The sequence below is a fragment of the Lepus europaeus genome, chromosome 9 (assembly GCF_033115175.1).
Source record: "Lepus europaeus isolate LE1 chromosome 9, mLepTim1.pri, whole genome shotgun sequence".
In the NCBI taxonomy this organism is placed as follows: Eukaryota; Metazoa; Chordata; class Mammalia; order Lagomorpha; family Leporidae; genus Lepus; species Lepus europaeus.
This window is the reverse complement of record NC_084835.1, coordinates 101,913,668-101,935,832: the sequence shown is the minus strand read 5'-3', so window position 1 is coordinate 101,935,832 and position 22,165 is coordinate 101,913,668. Positions and strand designations below refer to the sequence as shown.

The window sequence follows — 22,165 nt, the reverse complement described above, 5'->3', positions numbered from 1 at the left end:
TTCAGACTCTGCTTCTGCACTCCGCTGCAGGCACGAAACTAACAACATACATTTTTCAGTTGTTTTCTAAGGGTCATTTTGAAGATTTTTAATATAGAGGGCTATCAGAAAGTTCACAGAATATTGAACTGTAATGTTTATTTTGGTGAAGAATTGTTTTTGAAATCCACATATAGTATTCTTATAATATATATTCCCAGTAACGTTTTGAAGACTCCTTTATTGCATGCATTTCAAAATTTTTGCATTAAAGTAAACTTGTCTTTTATTTCCATTGTCCACAAGCATTTTGAGGTAACTGCAAATGTGCTTCACCAAGAATTTCTACTCAGCTTTCACTACCACTTAGGATTTGTGGCTGGCAAGAGAGGCTTACAGCTAATAATTAAACTGGTAATTGCTTGAATAAAAATTTAGGGAAGGCGTCATAAAAAGGTTTTCAGTTTTCCTGTTTTATTTTTTTTTTAAATCTCATTGAAACCTGAGGAGCCAGAGGAGGAGAATTAGGTAGAACCTGTCTTACTACATCAAAGACTTTTTTAGTAATTGCCTACATTATGATGTATAGTACAAGTTAGTACATGGCAAGTGAGAATGAAGATATTTCAAACTTCGGGGTGCACTCCGGGAACAATGGAGAAGACTGTTTGCCACCATTAATAATTTAGCTGGAATGCTCTTAGTAAAACAGCAAGTAAATTTAATTTTATGTTTTAAAATAAATGGGAGTTCTCAACTTTTAGGTGTTTTAGCCATAGAAAAAAAGACTGTTCAATGCCTGTGTTCCCTATTGAGTGTGCTCTCTAACAGAATTTATTGAGATCTGGTATTTCTAAGTGTTCTATAACTGATATATTTCTTCTAGGAATATTTGATATTTCCCTTTATCACTAGTCAACACCCTTCCTTAGAGGTTTTTGATTCCACTATATTGTGTTACTAAGTTTGGCTTCATACATAGCCAAAGTCTCACATTTTCTACACATCTTGCAGAAAGTGGTCAGGTGTGTTCTCACTTGTTGTTCCCAAGTTCTCAGAGGAAAGATCAACACATTAAAAGACTGGAAAACCAAGTTGGGTGTTCCTGGAATTACACATGGTAAGTCTGAATTCACTGCTCACCCTTTACAATACTCTACAGGGCAGGAGTGTCTGTCACCCTTTTCCATTTCAATATGATAGATTCAATGGCAGAAATGAGGTGTGCTTTGAAATTGAGATAATTAATATAATCAGTGGGTCATTGGAGAATTACATTTTCACAAAAGGGGCTTTGTACCTAAATTCAGAAATAAACTTTCTACATATTATGGGTTGAGTTAATATCTTGAAGTCTTTAGTATCTCAAAATATGACCTTATTTGATCAATGAGAGCTTTTTTACAGATTTATTTATTTATTTGAAATGCAGAGTTAGAGAAAGAGAGAGACACACAGAGAGATATCGTCCATCCTCTGGTTCATGCCCCAAATGACCTCAACATCCTGGGCTGTGCCAGGCTGAAGCCAGGAGCCAGGAGCTTCTTCCAGGTCTCCCACATGGATGACAGGGCCCAAGCACTTGGGTCATCCTCTGCTGCTTTCTCAGATGCATTAGCAGGGAGCTGGATTAAAAGTAGAGTCACGAAGAAATGAACTGGTGCACATATGAGATGCCTGCATTGCAGGCGGCAACTTAACCAGCTGTGCTACAACATCGCCCTGAAGAAATGCTCTCAGGATGGACCTTAATCCAATGCGGCTGGTGTATTATTAAGAAGAGGATCTTTGGGCACAGACACAGGGAGGATGTTGTAAAATGACAAAGGAAGGGGATGGCCATCTACAAGCCAAGGAGAAGAGCTTGGAACAGACTTGACTCACCGAAGCCATCAACCTGCTGGCACCTTGATTTTGAACTTCTCGTCTTAAGAACTGTGAGACAGTAAGTTTATGTTGTGTAAGCCACTCAGCTTGTGATACTTTGCCACAGTAGCTCTAGGAAACTAATACACCCGGGGAATAACTGGGAAGAAAAAGAGTAGTAGGTATTAGGTTTATCATGATTAGGACATTTAGGCTATTCCATGCATCTAGTGTAAAAAGACAAAATGGTATTTTTAATTCTAACCTTGGCTTTCTTTTAGCTTCATGATGATAGCTACCCATACAGTACAGTCATATGGCCGCAATTCAGGCACACTGTCACTTGTACCATTTCATTGTCTTTGCACAGCACTTTCTTCTTCATTAACTCAGTTGATCTCCATAGAATTCTTGAGCTAGACACAAGCTCAACGCACCCTCAATAATGGAGCCATGTACCAGGAACAGAAATATTACTAATACTTTCCCTCTATAACCTCTGCTGACCTCCCATACCCACTACAGGGTGTTTTTTTTTTTTTTTTTTTTTTTCCTCTCCTCAGAAAGGCATAATTGTGTCTGGTAGAAACAGAAAGCATCTGTTTCATTTTGTACCAAAATTGGCTGCCTGGCAAAATCAAGACAGAGGTGGAGCCAGGCCAACCTTATGTTAAGAGAGCTCTGAGGTTCATTGTCACACCCTTGGAAATCTCCATGATCTTCTAATAGCTTGAAATTCCCATACCTGGATGAGTGTTCTTGTAGAGCCCCTCAGATAGTGCAGATATCCTAGGGGGAGTTACAAAGCCAAAAATGAATATTTGTTTTGATAGTTTCATGAGAGGTAGCAAAGATCTTGTGGGAAGGGGTAAAGATGAACTATCTGATCATGACCAATGCAAGTGCAAGAATGAGAAGACATAGTTCATTAATACCTCATGACTGAATTAAATCTATTAATGTAGTTAATGTAGGCTTTCCTAAAACACTATTTTCTTTTTTAGCTGACTCTCTGCATAGAAACTACTAGGTGTCTTGAAATGTATAAATTTTAACAGTTTTGATTGGTTTTAGCGGTTATTATTTATAACATAGGGCCAGACAGTCACTATCCAGGCCCTGGGGATGTAAGTTCTCTGGTGTTTGTCACAGTATTCCTCTCTGCTATTGTAAGTGAAAATATCCATGGACAAAACATAAACAAAAAGATGTGGCTGTGTCCCAGTCAAACTTTATGGACATTGGAATTTGAAGTTCACAGAATTTTCATGAGTCATGAAATATATTTTTATCCCCCAACCATTTAAAAATGTACAAAAACTACTGGCAGGTCAAATTGGCCCCTTGGGTCTGATATATAACTCAATCCCCCCCACACCCACCCACTAAACAGTTAAAGCCCAAGAATTTATACCTAATTTCATCCTTAAAGATCATCATGGCTTTAGGAGAAAAAAACTGTTTTGAAATAGTGGAAATGTTGTTTCCAATAAAAATAAGGTTAAGTCCAAAAAAATAATAATAACAAAATAAAGGGGAAGCTGCCCTATTTGGTGGGGACAGGGATCATAAGGTGACCTGGAGAGCCTTCTGTATTTCTGTTTTGGGCCTGAAATACTTTTCCAGACTCCACAGAACAATTTTTAAATTTCTGAGCTGGCCTGAGCTGTTTTCAAAAACCAGCCTACGACTTCATAGCTGCTTGGAAGGCGAATGTGAACTAGGATTCAAATCCATTGATCTGGGTAGTGAATATTACATGAAGCATTTTCATCTCTATTAAGATTCTTGTTACGTTGTTTTATGGCTTCTGACTATTCTATCACTCATTTTCCTGTTACGTTGATTTTAAAGTAGTTTAGACCCACAGGAAAGTTGTAAGAATACTAAGAATTGTCATATATCCTTTACCCAGATTCACCACCTTTAACTCACGTTAAACACACACACACACACACACTCTCTCTCTCTCTCTCTCTCTCTCTCTCTCAAATGATCTTTTCTAAACTATTTGGGAATAGGTTTCACACATCATGTCCTTTGCCCTTAATATTTCAGTGTATATTTCTCAAGTCCTAGCATTCCTTTGGCATGTAATTCTGTAATCATAAACTTACTCTTATTGCACTCTCAACTGTGTACCCTTTCCTGGTCTTAATTTGTTCCAACATGCTACCTAGTAATGTGTTTTTCAGATGGGATTGCTTTTCAAATGCTTTTAGTCTGTGGGTCTTCCCACTAATTTTCACCTACAGCACTAACAAGGGTTTCCCAATTCTTCCTCTTTCTTCATAGCTTTGTTCCTGCAAACCCCCAGTACTTTTTGTTTCTGGGAAGGAGGGGCCATAACTGAATCATAACTTTACTCCACATTGCAGCTGTCAACCTACACAACCAGAGCTCAGTTGCTGTTTTTCAATCCCTTTTGGTTAACTCCATACTCATTACAAAATAGCAGTGGTCATTTTATTTTATTTTTATTATCAGTTGAGTTTAGTGTGATTTGAGTTACTACAAGAGGTATCACTAATAGAAGTAATTCGTGCATTTAATTAATGATTGCAAGCAAATATACTTTCTCTTTTGTTTTCTGTGTAGGCCACAGGAATTTTCTGGCATCGAAAACTCAAGTTCGGGTTTCAGTTCTGCATTTACTAGATAGGTCATCTTTGTTGATCACTGAATCTTCCCTCTCCTTAGTTATCCAACATTTCTATCTGTCCTCTAAGGGCCTGCTTCATCTATTTCAGGGATTTTTGTGAGGAGAAAATCCTAAAGTGTACATGTAGAAGAGCTTTATAAGAAATGCCAAGATATTTAGATACAGTAGATATGTATTTAAAATGTGGGAGGTATCATAGAAATGATCCAGTCCAACTGGATTATTTTACAGATGAGGAAACTAAAAGCCAGAAAGATTAAATCACCTGTTCAGAGTCACTGAACTGTTAGGCAGAGCCAGGTTTCCTGGTTCCTAGACCAGGAAATAAATTATTTCAGAGATAGAGACATAGAGAGACAGACAGAAAGAGAGGTCTTCTGGTTCACTCCTCAAATGCCCCCAATAGCTAGAGATGGCCCAGGCTGAAGCCAGGAGCTGGGAACACAATCCAGGTCTCAGGACCCAAGGGCTTGAATCATCGCTTGCTGCTTCCCTGTGTGCATTCATAGGAAACTGGAGTCAGGACCTAGAGCTGGCGCTGGACCTCAAGCACTCAAATATGAAATGTGGGCATCTCAGTCGGTGACCTAACTGTTAGACCAAATGCCCATTCCTTGACCAGTACTGCCAGTTCTGTTTAGCCTCAGCAAGCTGTCTCCCTAGACTGTGTCCCCTCTTCCGGCACCTCAGCTTTATCCTCCAACATCATGGTTTGATTTTGTGAAGAACATGACCATAAGGGTAATTATGTAATGTTTCAATAAATATGAGTATGCTAGTTTAGAAACAGCTAGGCAATTTAAAGGAAATACACAAGGATTAAAGGTGGCTCAGAATTGAATTTGACATTATTTGAAAAATGTCAGGAAATCATTCTTGCCCAATGAGGTACAGATTATGTAAAAATGTCAATAACCAGGATCTATATCAAGCTTGTACAGATTTAGTTCTTAGCTGAAGGTCAATAGATGGCCTATAAAAGCTGCCAATAATCTTATAATTTTTCAACTGATTTGATTATAAGATGTTAGGACAGATCAGTAGTGGCATAGTTCTGCCTGAGGCCCAATTCACTATTTTTTTTTTTTTTTTTTTGGACAGGCAGAGTTAGACACTGAGAGAGAGAGAGACAGAGAGAAAGGTCTTCCTTCCGTTGGCTCACCCCCAAAATGGCCGCCACAGCCGGTGTGCTGCGCCAATCCGAAGCCAGGAGCCAGGTGCTTCTCCTGGTCTCCCATGTGGGTGCAGGGCCCAAGGACTTGGGCCATCCTCCACTGCCTTCCTGGGACACAGCAGAGAGCTGGACTGGAAGAGGAGCAACTGGGACAGAATCCGGCACCCCAACTAGGACTAGAACCTGGGGTACCGGTGCTTCAGGTGGAGGATTAGCTTAGTGAGCCGCAGCGCTGGCCCAATTCACCATTGACCTGAAAACATAGCTTTGCAGTTATTCAAGAAGATATAGCAGATAAAACAAGTAACAAATTACTTTGTGTACAGTATTAGGTGTTAGAAGACATTGGGTTGAATTTATTTGTGATGCTACTCAAACAGATCTCACTGATGGATATAGGGGAGTAATAAGTTGACAAAGGCTTGGAACCCACAAAGAAAAAAGGTTTTCTACTGTTCATTAGCAAAAGTCGTCATTGGATATCCTAACTGATTCAACCTTTTTATTCAAGTGAATTATATAGGGGTGTACTACTGGGATTGAATGAGAGAAAAGGTGTAGTCTACAAAGTTCAGGTCAATGGTCCTCGGGTGATAGAATTGAGAAGACTCCAGAATTTCTGCCAGTTTGAGAACCCTCAAAATCTCACACGCCTATTACCCTCTGTGAAGGTTTGAATAATCAGATCCAGGATTTGATGGCTATTTTCATAGATAATATAATTAGGCTAAAAGTTATTAAGTTCTAAGCTTCGTCTGAGTTTACTCTTCTAACTGATAAACTAGTTATTAAGTTTAAATATGAGTATGGAGGGGCCGGGGCTTTGGCGAAGTGGGTAAAAGCTGCTGTCTACAGTGCTGGCATTCCATACAGGTGCCAGTTCAGGTCCCAGCTGCCCCACTTCTGATCCAGCTCTCTGCTACGACCTGGGAAAGCAGTAAAAGATGGCCCAAGTCCTTGGACCCCTGCACCCATGTGGGAGACCCAGAGGAAGCTCCTGGCTCCTGGCTTCGGATCAGCGCAGCTTCAGCCTTTGTGGCCAACTGGGAAGTGAACCGGTGGATGGAAGACCTCTCTCTTTGCCTTTCCTCTCTCTCTCTGTAACTTGGACTTTCAAATAAATAAATAAATAAATATTTTTTTAAAATATGAGTATGGAAATTTTAGATTGTTACTGATTTACTTTTAGGTGTATCTGAAATTTGTTTCAGAAAATAATCAAAACAATTTGAAAGTTCACCAATCAGAACATTAAATTTTTTAATTTAATAATGCTTTGCAAATATAGAAGCAAAGTGATAATCCTTCACCAGTTATGGGCATTATGTTCTTGAACAGTAGTGTGGTTATCAAAACTACTGTTGTTACGCTCATGATCACAAAGAATAGTCAGACTTAGGAGAAAAATACACATCGTAAAGCTATTATATGTGTTTTAACTCAGTAAATGAAAATGGACGGCATGCACTTCTGAAACAAACTGGATCTGCTAGCGTTGTAGTAGGTGAGTCACCTTTTGTCAATTATTCAGGAAAAAACTGCTAAGGTAGATTCTCATGTTACCATCATGATATCAGACTGTATGACTCTCCTGCTTTTGAGCCAGCCCTTTCCACCTTGAAATTTGATGTTTCTTTTACTTTGCTTTGTTCTGTTTCTTGCAAGTCTCAGCAAATGCTTGTGTAACACCCTTTGTACAGCGCCTCTCAATACGTAAGCACTGGGGAGGAGAGAGGCTGGTCTGAAAGCCGTATACAGACAGGGTGGGGCACAAGACCGAGCTCTGCACTGCCCCTGCTTCCTCTGAGCTCAGACATGCCTCCAGGAAGGGCACAGGACTGAACCACATGTTTATATAAGTCAAGCACAGATTTGTATTTATTTATTTGTTTAATCTCAAAGCCTATAACTCACATCCCCTTCAGAGCCTACTAACTCGGAAATAGAAGATAAAAGATGTGGATTTTGAACTTTATTTGTGCTAAAAATAGTTTTGGAGGGAAAATTAGCTTTCTCTTGAGGACTCTCCCCTGCCTCCCTCAGGGCCTTACCCACTATGAACTGAAAATAAATAGCCCTCTGCGAACAGCTGGCCTTATTTTTCCACCCAGTAGCCAGTGTGAGAAGCTGGTTCTGAGAGCAGAGGCCTGTTGGGACCTGTGGGAAGCCAGACACACCTGCCAGTTTTCTGATTAGGACCAGCAAGCCTTGTGAGCCCATGGTGCCTCAGGGGAGGCAAGGCTGGGCCACACCACCATGAACCCTGCAGAGCCCTGTGCTGGTCAGGCTGCCTCTTCTCACTAATTAAATATCTGTTCTTGTCTTGGGGGAAGATCAAAAAGAAGATGGGGGATGGGGTGGAGAGAGAAAGTAAACGCTAGGCTCTCGGAGAGTAGACCTCAATGCCTCTTCGTTATTAAAACTCTAAAAGCAGGGGGTTAAAACTGTCCCCTCCCCCATGTTAACAAAAGCTGGGAAAAGAGATAATCACTAGTATTTTGGATGTGACACCATATTTTTATTTTATCTTGAAGTCCAATTATGCCGACAGTTCAACTTGGCGGCACTGCTCAAGACTTAGAGTAAAGAAATATCAGTAACACTCTATAAAGCCCAAAATATCTATCCTCAAGCTGGGAGTGAGCAAAGTGTGTAAGTGTTTTTAAATTATCCTCTCTTGTTTTAAATAGAGAATACTGAGGTTTAAGTTAAATAAAAAGGATTCCAGCAATATCTTGTTCTATTTCTTGATACATTTAGGAAAAAGTATTCCATTTAAGTTGGCATGTTCTTCCTAGAAGGATAGCATATGCAGACAAAATACAACAAGGGAAAACTTCCATTCTCTGATTCCAAGAAGGCTTTCAGTAGCCCCTGAACCAATCCAGATTCATAGGCTGTAGGAATAGGTATAGGACATAGTAATATCTAATAGTAAAGAGGGCATATCAGGGAAATGTGACTTAAAGCCACAATGAGATAGCCCTACACACTCATTAGAAAGACTGAACTTATTTTAAAAACCACCTATGGCAAATGCGAAGGAGGATACAGAGCAACTGGAATACTCACATTCTTGGAGGGAATGCACGTGGTCCAGTGACTTTGCACTGCAACTTGTCGGCACTAGGTGTTGTGGTACAATGATAGGCCACCACTTTGGATGCCTACATTGCATATCGGAGTTCAAATCCAAGATCCACTGTTTCTGATTCATCTTCCTGCTAATGCATGCTGTGAAGTAACAGGTGGTGGCTCAGATGCTTGGCCCCAGCCACTGACATGGGAGGCCCAGAGGGAATTCTGGCTCCTGGCTGCAGCCTAGCCCATCCCTGGCTCTTGTGAGCATTTGGAGAATGAACCAGTGGATAGAAGTGCTCTCTCTCTCCGTCTCTCTCTCTCTCCGTGTCTCTCTCTCTCTCTCTCTCTTTCATCAAGTAAATGAAATTAAATAAACATTTTTTTAAAAAAATCAGTTTGGCAATTTCTTCAGAAGTTTGACATATACCTCCCATGTCATTCTACTCTGAAGTATTTACCCAAGAGAAACAAAAACATTTCTGCATAAAGATGTGTAAATAATATTCAGTGTGGGAGCCAGCACTGTGGCATAGCCACTAAAGCCACTGCCTGCAGTGCTGGCATCCCAAAAGGGTGCCAGTTGAGTCCCAGCTGCTCTACTTCTGATCCAGCTCTCTGCTATGGCCTGGGAAAGCAGTAGAAAATGGCCCAAGTCTTAGGGCCCCTGCACCTGTGTGAGAGACCCGGAAGAAGCTCCTGGCTCCTGGCTTCAGATGGGCACAGCTCCAGCTGTGGCAGCCATCTGGGGAGTGAACCAGTGGGTGGAAGACCTCTCTCTCTCTCTCTCTCTCTCTCTCTCTTTCTCTCTCTCTCTCTGCCTCTGCCACTCTGTAACTCTGCCTTTCAAATAGATACATAAATCTTTTGAAAAAAAATCATTGTGGACTTCTTTGTGCGCTCTCTTTCTCTCTCTCTCTCTCTCTCTCTCTGCCTCTGCCACTCTGTAACTCTGCCTTGCAAATAAATACATAAGTCTTTTTTTTAAAGATTTATGTATTTATTTGCAAGGCAGAGTTACACAGAGAGAGAAGGAGAGGCAGAGAGAGAAAGGTCTTCCATCTGTTGGTTCACTCCCCAAATGGTTGCAATGGCTGGAGTTGCGCTGATCCGAAGCCAGGAGCCATGAGCTTCTTCCGGGTCTCCCACATGGGTATAGGGGCCCAAGAATTGGGCCGTCTTCTACTGCTTTCCCAGACCATAGTAGAGAGCTGGATGGGAAGTGGAGCAGCTGGTACTTGAACCGCTGCCCATATGGGATGCCGGCACGGCAGGCGGTAGCTTTACCTGCTGTGCCACAGCGCCGACCCCTAAATACATAAATCTTTAAAAAATATTCATTGTGGACTTCCTTGTAATATCAAAAATAATCCAAATATTCATCAATATGTGAATGGATTAAAACAAGTTGTGTTATATCCACAGTGCTGGCATTGTGGTATAGCTGGTGGTATTGCTGCTTGGGATGCCAGTATCCCATATGGGCTCTGGTTCATGACCCCTGGCACCCACAAGGGAGACCCAGAAGTTGTTCCTGGCTCCTGACTTTGGCCTGGCCCAGCCCTGGTTGTTATGGCCATTTGGGAAGTGAACCAGTGGATGGAAGATCTCTCTCTCTCTCTCTCCCCCCCCCCATCTCTGTGTAACTCTGACTTTCAAATAATCAATACATCTTAAAAAAAAAAACTTGATCAAATGATACTCTTTCAATGTGTACGGTTTGGTTATGCCTCAAAAAAATTGAAAAAAAAAAAAAAGAAAGAAAAGAAGTACAGTGAAAAACCAAAGACTTTGGAATCTTTAGAATAGGTCATTTCTCAGTCCCATTCCAAGATAAAAGTGTCACTAAGGGACCGGTGCTGTGGCACAGCAGGTAAAGTCACCATCTGCAGTGCCAGCATCCCATATGGTTGCTGGTTCATGTCCTGGCTGCTCCAATTCTGATCCAGCTCTCTGCTATGGCCTGGGAAAGCAGTAGAAAATGGCCCAAATCTTTGGGCCCCTGGGCCCTCGTGGGAGACCTGGAAGAAGCTCCTGGCTCCTGGCTTCGGATCAGCACAGCTCCAGCCTTTGTGGCCACTTGGGGAGTGAATCAGCAGATGGAAAATCTCTCTCTTTCTCTGCCTCTGCCTCTCTGCAACTGGCTTTCAAATAAATGAGTAATCCTTTTTTTAAAGAGTCACTTAGGAGGCATGTACAGTGAAATCCACTCCCTTTAGGAAATTGCATTATGGACGCTAGGCATATGACAGTTCACTGAAACTGTAACTGATGGACCAGATCTTGTCTGAGAAAACACATACATTTAGCCCTTGGTAGTCAGAGAGTTATTTACTCTAATTTATGGCTTTACGGCTATACAAAGTGGGTTGTCATGTCATTTTCAGAGGGTAAGAACGTGGTCTTAAGTGTGTACAATAAAACCTTAACTCAAAGAGTTGACGTCAATAGTGCTGTTATCAGACTAGTTGGATATGGTGAAATTATAAAATAGCTCCGTATGTCCCATCAAAGGAAGAATTGAATTGGGTTATTACTTGATGAGGCTCATGAAATTCCTAGATTTACTAGCTGCAGATCCAGGCTTGTCAATAGTATCATTGTTCAAATTCCTTTGTGGCTTTCATTTTTTTTTTTTTTAAAGCAATGGATCCTTTAATCAAACACAATCTCACTTAAAGCACCCATCTAAATCGCCACTCTTGCTATAGATAAAAACATAAGCTTTTAAATCATATATTCAGTTTATAATTTCACTCTTCAATCCTCATAATCAGTAAGGATAATTAACTAGAGAATGATGACCACAAAGATTTGCCAAATAGAGTTTGTGAATAGTGATTAAATCAGCTTCAACATCCAATTTCTTTATCTTGTTTGGATTTACGCTCACACAGAGAAGCAGTTTCAAATGGCATTCTCTAAAATCAGTTCCTATTGACAACTGTTCATTCTTTAATTAAAGTGATCTAGAAGCTTGATAGGGTTTGTTTGCTTCTAACTTGAATCATTGTTTGCTGCTAACTCATTTCATCTGTTCACAAGAGTCAGTCAAGAACCACCAAAATTCCTAGTGTTAAAATAAGCTAACATGAAACTATCCCAATTCGATAGGTTGTGCCTTACTTGTTAGTGGACAACTTTTACTCCATGCTCATGCACACAAAGCAGACAACCCTATGCTTTGCCTGAGATTTCACAACGGTACACACGAGTAGTCACAGTGTTTTCACTTGCACAATTTTATGTGTTCAGACATGCAAAAACCCAAATTAAAATTGAGGAGGAAAAAGGCTGAGTCAGAACAGTGCCAATAATTAGTGAAGCAATATAAGAAGTTTAAGTACAAGCATGCCTTTGAAGGTTCACACAGAAAGTGGAATTAAAAGATGTTTACTTGGTGAAAAAATGTATTTTAAATCGAGGCATTTTTTAATAATACACACTTTCCATGAGGTTTTTTTTTAGGTATAGTATCCTTTATTTTTCATAAAGAGTAGAACATGCTTTATTTATTCTTTTATTTATTTATGTAAAAGAAAGAGTTCTTCTATATAATGGTTCACTTCCAAAGGTCTGCAACAGCTAGAGGTGGGCCAGACTGAAGCCAGGAGCCAGAACGTCCATCTTGGTTTCCCACATGGGTAACAGGAATGCAATCTTTGGCTATGGCCTGCTGCCTCCCAGGCACATTAGCAGGAAGCTGGACACTGAGGGGGCCATGACTTGATTCTAGGCACTCTGACACGGGATGAGGGCTTTCTAAGTTGCAGCTTAACCTGCTGGGCCACATCCCTGCTCCTCTAAGGTCCTGCTTTGTATAATCATAGACTGAAAAGTTTTGCAGAAAATCTTTGCTAAATCAATCACAAATTCATATTTTCACATTTTTATGCATCTGCTAATTCTCTATTTCTCTCTAGAATTATTTTGAAATTTTTTCCTCATATGTCCTCAAGTGCTATTTTTTATTCAGGATTAATTAATTACAGTATTCTACAAATTATAGAATTCATAACAAATCTGCCATAGATGTATAAATGTTATTTTAGTGTAAACTATAAAAAAACCATACAGGTGGAAAGCCATTTCTTTTTTGACTTTGATTTACTTGTTAAAAAACAAATTCATGGGCCTGACACTGTGGCATAGCAGGTAAAACCACCGCCTGCAGTGCCAGCATCCCAAATGGGCGCCGGTTAGAGTCCTGGCTACTCCACTTCTGATCCAGCTCTCTGCTATGGCCAGGGAAAGCAGTAGAAGATGGCCCAAGTCTTAGGGCCCTTGCACCCACATGGGAGACCCGGAGGAAGCTCCTGGCTCCTGGCTTCAGATCAGCGAAACTCAAGCCTTGTGGCCACTTGGGGAGTAAACCAGCAGATGGAAGACCTTTCTCTCTTTCTCTCTGCCTCTGCCTCTCTAACTCTACCTTTCAAATAAATAAACAAATATTAAACACAACACAAAAATTCATTTCTAATCTTGACTTTTTATTGTTGCTAGATTCCAGAACGTGTCTGATTTATATGCAATGACTACAGGCAAATTGCATGTTCCAAGGCATTTGCTAACATTTCTGTTTATATATCTTTTAAAGAAAAACTCCATTAAAATTTAGAACATTATTTAATCTTTCCATTCATTTTTATACTCATGAAACTTCTACACAGGAGTAGTTACCCCCTAATTAACAGATAGAGGAGATGAGTAAGGGAAAGGAAAAGAGGGCTCAGTTCTCACCCAAAAAACCAGGTGGTGTTCTCTCTCTCCAGGACTTTGCTGTAATACTTGTTCTTTTGTCACTGAACATGTGGAAACTCTGATGTTCTAGACACAACTCTTGAAGTAGCACTTTCCTTTTCTCTGTCTCAAGCAATCAGACTCTCAACTCAATCCTGTAAAGAGTTCAGGGCCATCAGTCAGTGCTAAAAATTTCCTTAAGCTCAGAGTTAGCTCTGAGAGCGATCGCTGAAACTACGGAGTAAAACAGGGTGAAGAATCCTTCAGAGGTAAACACTAGGACCCTGAGGAACATAGTAAGCTGCATGAACGACAGCAGAACTGGCAACACCGACCCAATCACACACAAAGTCCACACACAGGAAATCGTTAGTTAATATGATCAGAATTTGAAATTACATAGAGGTGTGGGTGTTTGACACAGTGGTTAGGTGCCCGCATCCCACATCAGAGTGCCTGAGTCTGAAGCTTGACTCTGCTTCTGATCCAGCTTTTCTTCTGGTTCACAACCCGGGAAATAAAAGGTGATAGTTGGAGTACCGGGGTCCCTGCCACCCAGGTGGAGCACCTGGCTTCAGCCTGGTCCACCTGGCCTGGCTGTTGTGAGCATTTGGAAGGTGAACTAGCAGGTGGAATGTCTGTCTCTCACTCTGTCTTTGCCTTTCAAATAGATAAATAACTTATTTTTAAAATTTTAAATCACATATAAACAAAGGTAAAGCTGTCCTTTCCCACACTGTAATTGAAAGGGTCCAGGTTTGAAACCAGATGGATGTAGGCTCAACTACAACTCTATTATTTCCCAGTTGGGTAAACGCTGGTGAATAGTTTAACCTCTTAATGCCTTGGCTCTCTCTTCTGTAAGTCTTAGATAACAATAGCCACTTTGCATGGTGTTGCAATGGTTAGATAAGAATGCCTGAAAAGTGTCCCAGGCAAGGGTTAGCCTGTAAGCAACACTCATGAAAACAATGGTAACAAACATCAGAAGGAAAGTCACGTTATAATTTGTAAAAATTTATATGTTTTTGTCAAAAATAATACCTGCATATGTTTTAAGAAGGTAAATAATACAGAGAAGTAAATAAAGAAAATATGCAGTACCTGGCCCGGTCTCTTTTCCTCAGCCCCACTAACCGGAGGCAACACGTTTTCTCTCTTTTAGCTGCTTCCTCTAGTGTAGGCTCACCTCCTCAATTTTGAGTTGAGTCATTCAAATATTCCTGATATTTTTCAAATTATTTTTCAAATGTATTTTTCAAATTATATTTTCAAAATATATTCAAATAAATTTTTCAAATAAATTTTTCAAAATATATTCAAGTATTTTGATATTTTGTAACATACATGCTACAAAATATCAAAATACTACAATTAAGCTTATATTTCCTTTCTTTTTTTCCCCTCAAGTTTGTGCTGACTTCTTTAAATTTCTAAATGTTCTTTGTAATTTTCACTAATTTTCCCCTTACCCTCAAGAGCTTCTCAATATAATTTTCTGCATAGCCATCAGTGTAATTTTTTTGTGTGCTTATCCTAAAGATGTGTCTCCTGCTACCTCCGTCCTCTTCCTCTAGTGTGGAATATTGCTCTGTGGGCCTGTGGTTCAGCTAAGAGCTCCTTTTCCCATGCTTCTGGGGAGTCCATTGCTCTCTCCTGTATTGGAATCCCTTTTCCTGTATCTCTCATCTTCTTCAGTTCCTCTTTCATTTCTTGTTTTCTGTAGAGCACAACTTTCTGCAGTTTATTGTAAAATAGTGCTTGGGACATACATTTTCAAAGATTGATCTTGCAGGTCTGAAAATGATGTTTACTGGGAATTCTTGTTTGAAACAGCTTAAAAATTATAAGTGATTATTTCTTTACCATGTTGTTTTCATGTTGTTGAGAAGTTCAGTAATATCCTTTAAAAATTGTTTATTTGAGACAGAGAAAGAGAAGGAGATAGTGAATGTTTCAATCTGTTTTTTCTTTATAAATTTATTTTTTATTTTTTAAAATTTTAATTAGTTTTTTAACTTTTATTTAATAAATATAAATTTCCAAAGTACAGCTTATGGATTACAGTGGCTTTTCCCCCCATAACTTCTCTCCCACCCGCAACCCTCCCATCTCCTGCTCCCTCTCCCATTCCATTCGCATCAAGATTCATTTTCAATTATCTTTATATACAGAAGATCAGTTTAGTATATATTAAGTAAAACTTTCAACAGTTTGCACCCACACAGAAACACAAGGTGTAAAGTACTGTTTGAGTACTAGTTATACCGTTAATTCACATAGTACAACACATGAAGGACAGAGATCTTACATGAGGAGTAAGTGCACAGTGACTCCTGTTGTTGACTTAACAAATTGACACTCTTGTTTATGGCCTCAGTAATCACCCTAGGCTCTTGTCATGAGTTGCCAAGGCTATGGAAGCCTTTTGAGTTTGCTAGCTCAAATCTTATTTAGACAAGGTCATAGTCAAAGTGGAAGTTCTTTCCTCCCTTCAGAGAAAGGTACCTCCTTCTTTGATGGCCCGCTCTTTCCACTGGGATCTCACTCACAGGGATCGTTCATTTAGATTTTTTTTTTTTTTGCCAGAGTGTCTTGGCTTTCTTGGCTTTCCATGCCTAAAATACTCTCATGGGCTCTTCAGCCAGATCTGAGTGCCTTAAGGGCTGATTCTGAGGCTATTTAGGACATCTGCCATTCTATGAGTCTGCTGTGTATCCCGCTTCCCATGTTGGATGGTTCTCTCCTTTTTAATTCTATCAGCTGGTATTAGCAGACACTAGTCTTGTTTATGTGATCCCTTTGTCATTTTTAAAAATTTATTTTATTTTATTTTATTTTTGACAGGCAGAGTGGGCAGTGAGAGAGAGAGACAGAGAGAAAGGTCTTCCTTTTTCCATTGGTTTACCCCACAATGGCTGCTGCGGCCAGCGCGCTGCGGCAGGTGCACCGTGCTGATCCGAAGCCAGGAGCCAGGTGCTTCTCCTGGTCTCTCATGCCGGTGCAGGGCCCAAGGACTTGGGCCATCCTCCACTGTACTCCCAGGCCACAGCAGAGAGCTGGACTGGAAGAGGAGCAACTGGGACAGAATCTGGCACCCTGACCGGGACTAGAACCCGGGGTGCCGGCACCGCAGGCGGAGGATTAGCCTATTGAGCCGTGGCGCCGGCCCCCTTTGTCTCTTAATCCTATCATTATGATACAATTGTGAACTGAAACTGATCACTTTGACTAGTGAGATGGCATTGGTACATGCCACCTTGATGGGATTGAATTGGAATCCCCTGGCATGTTTCTTACTCTACCATTTGGGGCAAATCCGATTGAGCATGTCCCAGATTGCACATCTCCTCCCTCTCTTATTCCCACTCTTATATTTAACAGAGATCACTTTTCAGTTAAATTTAAACACCTAAGAATAATTGTGTGTTAATTAAAGAGTTCAACCAATAGTATTAAGTATGACAAAAAAATACTAAAAGGATAAAGTATTAAGTTGTTAAGTAGTTCATCAACAGTCAGGAAGGGCTGATCAAGTCACCGTTTCTCATAGTGTCCATTTCACTTTAACAGGTTTCCTTTTTGGTGCTCTGATCAGCGAGAACATGATATTTGTCCCTTTGGGACTGGCTTATTTCACTCAGCATGATGTTTTCCAGATTCCTCCATTTTGTTGCAAATGACCGGATTTCATTGTTTTTGATTACTGTGTAGTGATCTATAGAGTACATGTCCCATAATTTCTTTATCCAGTCTACTGTTGATGGGCATTTAGGTTGATTCCAGATCTTAGCTTTTGTGAATTGAGCTGCAGTAAACATTAAGGTGCAGACAGCTTTTTTGTTTGCCAATTTAATTTCCTTTAATTAGTTTTTAAGACTCAATGTGGGGGCCAGTGCCATTGCGCGGTAGATTGATCCTCTGTGCGGTGTTGGCATCCCATATGGGCGCTGGTTCTGGTCCCGGTTGCTCCTCTTCCAGCCAGCTCTCTGCTGTGGCCTGGGAAAGCAATGGAGGATAGCCCAAGTGCTTGGGCCCCTGCATCCTGATGGGAGACCGGGAGGAAGCTCCTGTCTCCTGGCTTCGGATTGGCACAGCTCCGGCCATTGCGGCCACTTGGGGAGTGAACCAACGGGAGGAAGACCTTTCTCTCTCTCTCTCTCTCTCTCTTTCTCTCTCTCTCTCACTGTCTGTAACTCTGCCTGTCAAATAAATAAGTAAAAATCTTAAAAAAAAAAAAAAAGTCAATGTTATTTGTAGATACAATTCTTTTTATTTTTTTTTTTTTGATAGGCAGAGTGGACAGTAGAGGGAGACAGAGAGAAAGGTCTTCCTTTGCCGTTGGTTCACCCTCCAATGGCCGCCGCGGTAGGTGCGCTGCAGCGGCGCACCGCGCTGTTCCGATGGCAGGAGCCAGGTGCTTCTCCTGGTCTCCCATGGGGTGCAGGGCCCAAGGACTTGGGCCATCCTCCACTGCACTCCCTGGCCACAGCATAGAGCTGACCTGAAGAGAGGCAACCAGGACAGGATCGGCGCCCCAACCGGGACTAGAACCCGGTGTGCCGGCGCCGCAAGGCGGAGGATTAGCCAGTTAAGCCACGGCGCCGGCCTTGTAGATACAATTCTAAGAACATAATGATAGTCCCTTTCTCTTTCCCTCCCCCCTTAACCTCCCACCCCCTTTCCTTTTCCCTTTCTTTTTTTTTTTTAGTTTTGAGATAATATATTTTAAATTTACATTACAGTAAAAAGGCACAATACTTCACCAAATAAGAAATTTAATAAATAAAAAGCAAAATGACCATAGTTTAGTGGGAATATAAACAACTGCTAAAAATAATAATGAAATAGAAAAATGAACATTTTACCCATATTCAGTAAATTTTAAATTACAGATAATTAAAACTATATTAGTATACCATTCATTTTTAAAGATTTTATTTATTTATTTATTTGAAAGAGTCACAGAAAAAGGGAGCGACATAGAGAATGGTCCTCAAACCACTGGTTCAGTCCCAAATGGCTGCAGCAGTCGGAGCCAGGCTGATCTGAAGCCAGGAGCCAGGAGCTTCTTCCGGGTCTCTCATGCAGTTGCAGGAGCCCCAGGACTTGGGCCATCTTCCACTGCTTTCCCAGGCAATAGCAGAGAGCTGGATAGGAAGTGGAGCAGCCAGGACACAAACCTGCACCCATATGGGATTCTGGCACTGCAGGTAGAGGCTTAGCCAATTATGCCACAGCACCAGCCCCAGTATACCATTCAACAAAGTTATTAAACAAAGCTTTACAAAACTATATTTGTAGCAATGCTGATACACACAGACATTTCTTTCCTTTCTTTCTTTTTTCTTTGTTTTATAAATTTTAACTCCTACATATAAGGAAGGACATGTGGTATTTGTCTTTCTGGGTCTGGTTTATTTCACTCAACATCATGTCCTCCAGTTGTGTCCATTTTGCTACAGATGGTAGGATTTCATTCTTTTTTATAGCTGAATAATATTCCATTCTCTCTCTGTGTGTGTGTATATATATATATATGCATATATATATCACATTTTCTTTATCCTTTCATTTGATGATAGACACCTTTGGCTGATGTGAATAGTGCTGCTATAAACATGTTGGTGCAGGTATCTCTTTGAACACTGTGATCAAGTCTTTTGGGTATATACCCTGTGGAGGGATTGCTGGGTCATATGGTAAGCCTATTTCCAGTTTTTAAAGAAGTCTCCACACTGTTTTCCACAGTGACTGACCTAATTTACATTCCCACCAGCTCATCTGTTTGTTCATTCCTCAAACACCTACAGCAGCAGGAGCTCTGAACTCAGTGCAGCTTTCCCATGTGGGTGGCAGGGACCCAATCACTTGAGCCATCATGGCTGCTTCCCAAGGTCTACGTGAGCAGGGAGCTGCAGTCAAGAGCCCTAGGCAGGTATGGAGTGAAATCCCAGGACTGGACATGCAACCTAGATACTCTGATACGGTGCAGTCTTCTTAACTGGCATCTTAACTAGGCTGGATTCCCACCCCGACAATGTCGTGCTCACTGCCAATCTTTCTGCGAGGATTTAGGACCTTTCTTCCGATGTTCTGAAATCTTGAGAAACTATCTGAGGGTGAGACTGTGTTTTTTTTCACTATGCTGAGATCTTATTGGACTTTTCCATCTGAAGATTTGTAGCCTGGCAAATTCCTTTTTTTTTTTTTTTGATAATTTATTCCTCTTTTCTTTGTTTTTTATTTCTGAAACTCTTACTTGTCATATATTAGCACTACTAGTTTCAAATTTAATTTTTTCTGTGTTTTTAACTTAATTTTCTGATATTCCTATTGATTTTTTAAAATGTATTTAAGATTTATTTATTTACTTGAAAGCCAGAGTTAGAGGCAGAGGCAGAGAGAGAGAGAGAGAGAGAGAGAGAGAGAGAGATCTTCCATCCACTAGCTCACTCCCTAGATGGCTGCAATGCCCGGAGCTTTGCTGATCTGAAGCCAGGAGCCAAGAGCTTCTTCATGGTCTCCCACAGTGTGCAGGGGCCCTAGGACTTGGGCCATCTTCTACTGCTTTCCCAGGCCATAGCAGAGAGCTGGATCGGAAGCAGAGCAGCCAGGACTCAAACCGGCCTGCATATGGGATGCTGGCACTGCAGGCAGCAGCTTTATGCACTATGCCAGAGCGCCGCCTCCTCCCTCCTTTTAAATATATATATATGTGTGTGTGTGTGTGTGTGTATAATTGATTTTTTAAAAAATCCAATCATAGTTGCATATCCAAGAGCTCTTTCTTGTTTCCTGATGGTTTCTTTTTAGTATTGTCTTGTTTATCCTGAAGCATCTGCTGAGTTTGTTAATTGCTGAGTAATATGATTTTAATTACATGTTTTTAAAAGTTTCTTCAGGGGCTGGCATTGTGGCATAGCAGGTTAGGCTTCTGCCTGTGACGCCGACACATTTGGAAATATGGGTGCAAGTTTAAGACCCAACTGCTCCACTTCCAATCCAGCTTCCTGCTAATGGCGTGGGAAAAGCAGCGGAAGACGACCCAAGTGGCTGGGCCCCTGCACCCACGTGAGACACCAAGAAAAAGCTTGGGGCTCCTGGCTTCCGGCTTTGGCCCGGCCTAGCCCCGACAGTTGTGGCCATCTGGGAATGAACCAGCAGATGGAAATCTCTCCTTCTGTCTCTCCTCCTCTCCCCATAACCCTGTCTTTCAAAAAAAAACAATAAAAAAAAGTTTCTTCAATTCCTTTTGTTGTCTATGTTTCCTTCAAAGTTATTCTTCTATGTTTTTTGTTATATTTTTCCATATAAGAGAGTTTCCTCTGGAGATTGTAGGCTGGCCATAGTAAAGAGTGGAAAAAGGAAAAGCTGTCTGGAAGTTCTGCACACTTGGGCAGGAAAAAAATCTTAAGAATGTCTTGAAGGAATAAAGAAATGATATGATACACTACACAAATGCATAGAAAATGACTAGGGGATAAGTGCTGAAAAGTTAAACTGTGTTCTGTGAGAAAAACCTGTCTTGCAGAATGAGTGGAAGAAACAGAGTAGGAGAGAACCAGTGTGCTCAGGTCTTGCTGGTGAAGCATTTGAAATGTGATCAGTGGAATGACCTTGTCTGATGCAGACACAGTGAGAAGGCACAGTCAGAACCCAAGAATGTGGCAGTCTGATCACAACGATAGTGAGAGCAAACACGGGGAAGTGAGTTGAGGCCAGGCGGTTGTACTGAGGAATCCAGTGATGATGTTAGAATGATAGTTAAAGGAAGAGGAGCAAGCAGCCTGGGCACTGTGCTACTTCCATGGATAGGAAAATGACATATGATATGCCATTTGATTATGGAGGCAAGACCGACATCAAAGCACAGATGAGGGAAAGGAATATTAGAATCCAACATCCGGATGCTCTTTATTTCTGTAGTCCAATTATCTCAGCAGAGGACATGCAAAAACCCTCCCCCACCCTCCCATTCAGATGTATCTTGAAAGATTAAATAACATATGCTCCAAAATGATATTATTTTTGTTAGAAATGATCATTTTCATGGTGACCACAAGAGACACACTTCAAAGTACGCTCAGAGGTTTTTTCCTTTGCCTCAACTATTTCATGATAAAACAAGCTCATGCAAAAAACTAGATCTAATGAAATCACATTACTGACTTTCTTTTTTCTTTGTGTTCTAACCCCTGCAATATATACCCCAGTGAAATATCAAAACTTATTTCACTTTACAGAAATATTACAGCAGTATCTCGTTCCTTCTCTTATTGGTCCATTCGGATCTTATAATACGATTACTCTAAATTTAGTGTTAACTCATCTAAACTTCTCAGAGAAAAGAAACACTTTAATGTATGACTTTGAAACATAACATTTGAAGGGACAAATAGTTGGGCCATCTTCTGCTTCCCAGGTTCGTTAGCAGGGAGTATATTGGAAGTAGAGAAACTGAGACTCGAACTGGCATGCCAATATGGGATGCTGGCCTCATAATAGAAAGCTTTATTCTACAACTCCAGCTCCCAGAAGCCAAGTTATTCCAAAGTGAATAAAGTTCAAATTGCCACTAGTCAGCTTGGGTTTTGGCCTAGGGATACCAATGCATATTTCAGGTGATGTTTTCCCACTTTTCTCTGATTGAATGCTTATGATTC

General features: G+C 40.8%; 1 long non-coding RNA gene across 1 annotated transcript in view; it reads left to right on the top strand.

Moving 5' to 3' along the window:
- Nucleotides 1-20,638, top strand: part of LOC133766618 (uncharacterized) — a 36,789-nt gene extending 16,151 nt beyond the window's left edge. The window contains exon 3 of the long non-coding RNA XR_009866732.1: nt 20,396-20,638. This is a non-coding gene — a long non-coding RNA (uncharacterized LOC133766618). The remainder of the gene's footprint in view (nt 1-20,395) is intronic.
- The last annotated feature ends 1,527 nt before the right edge of the window (nt 20,639-22,165 follow it).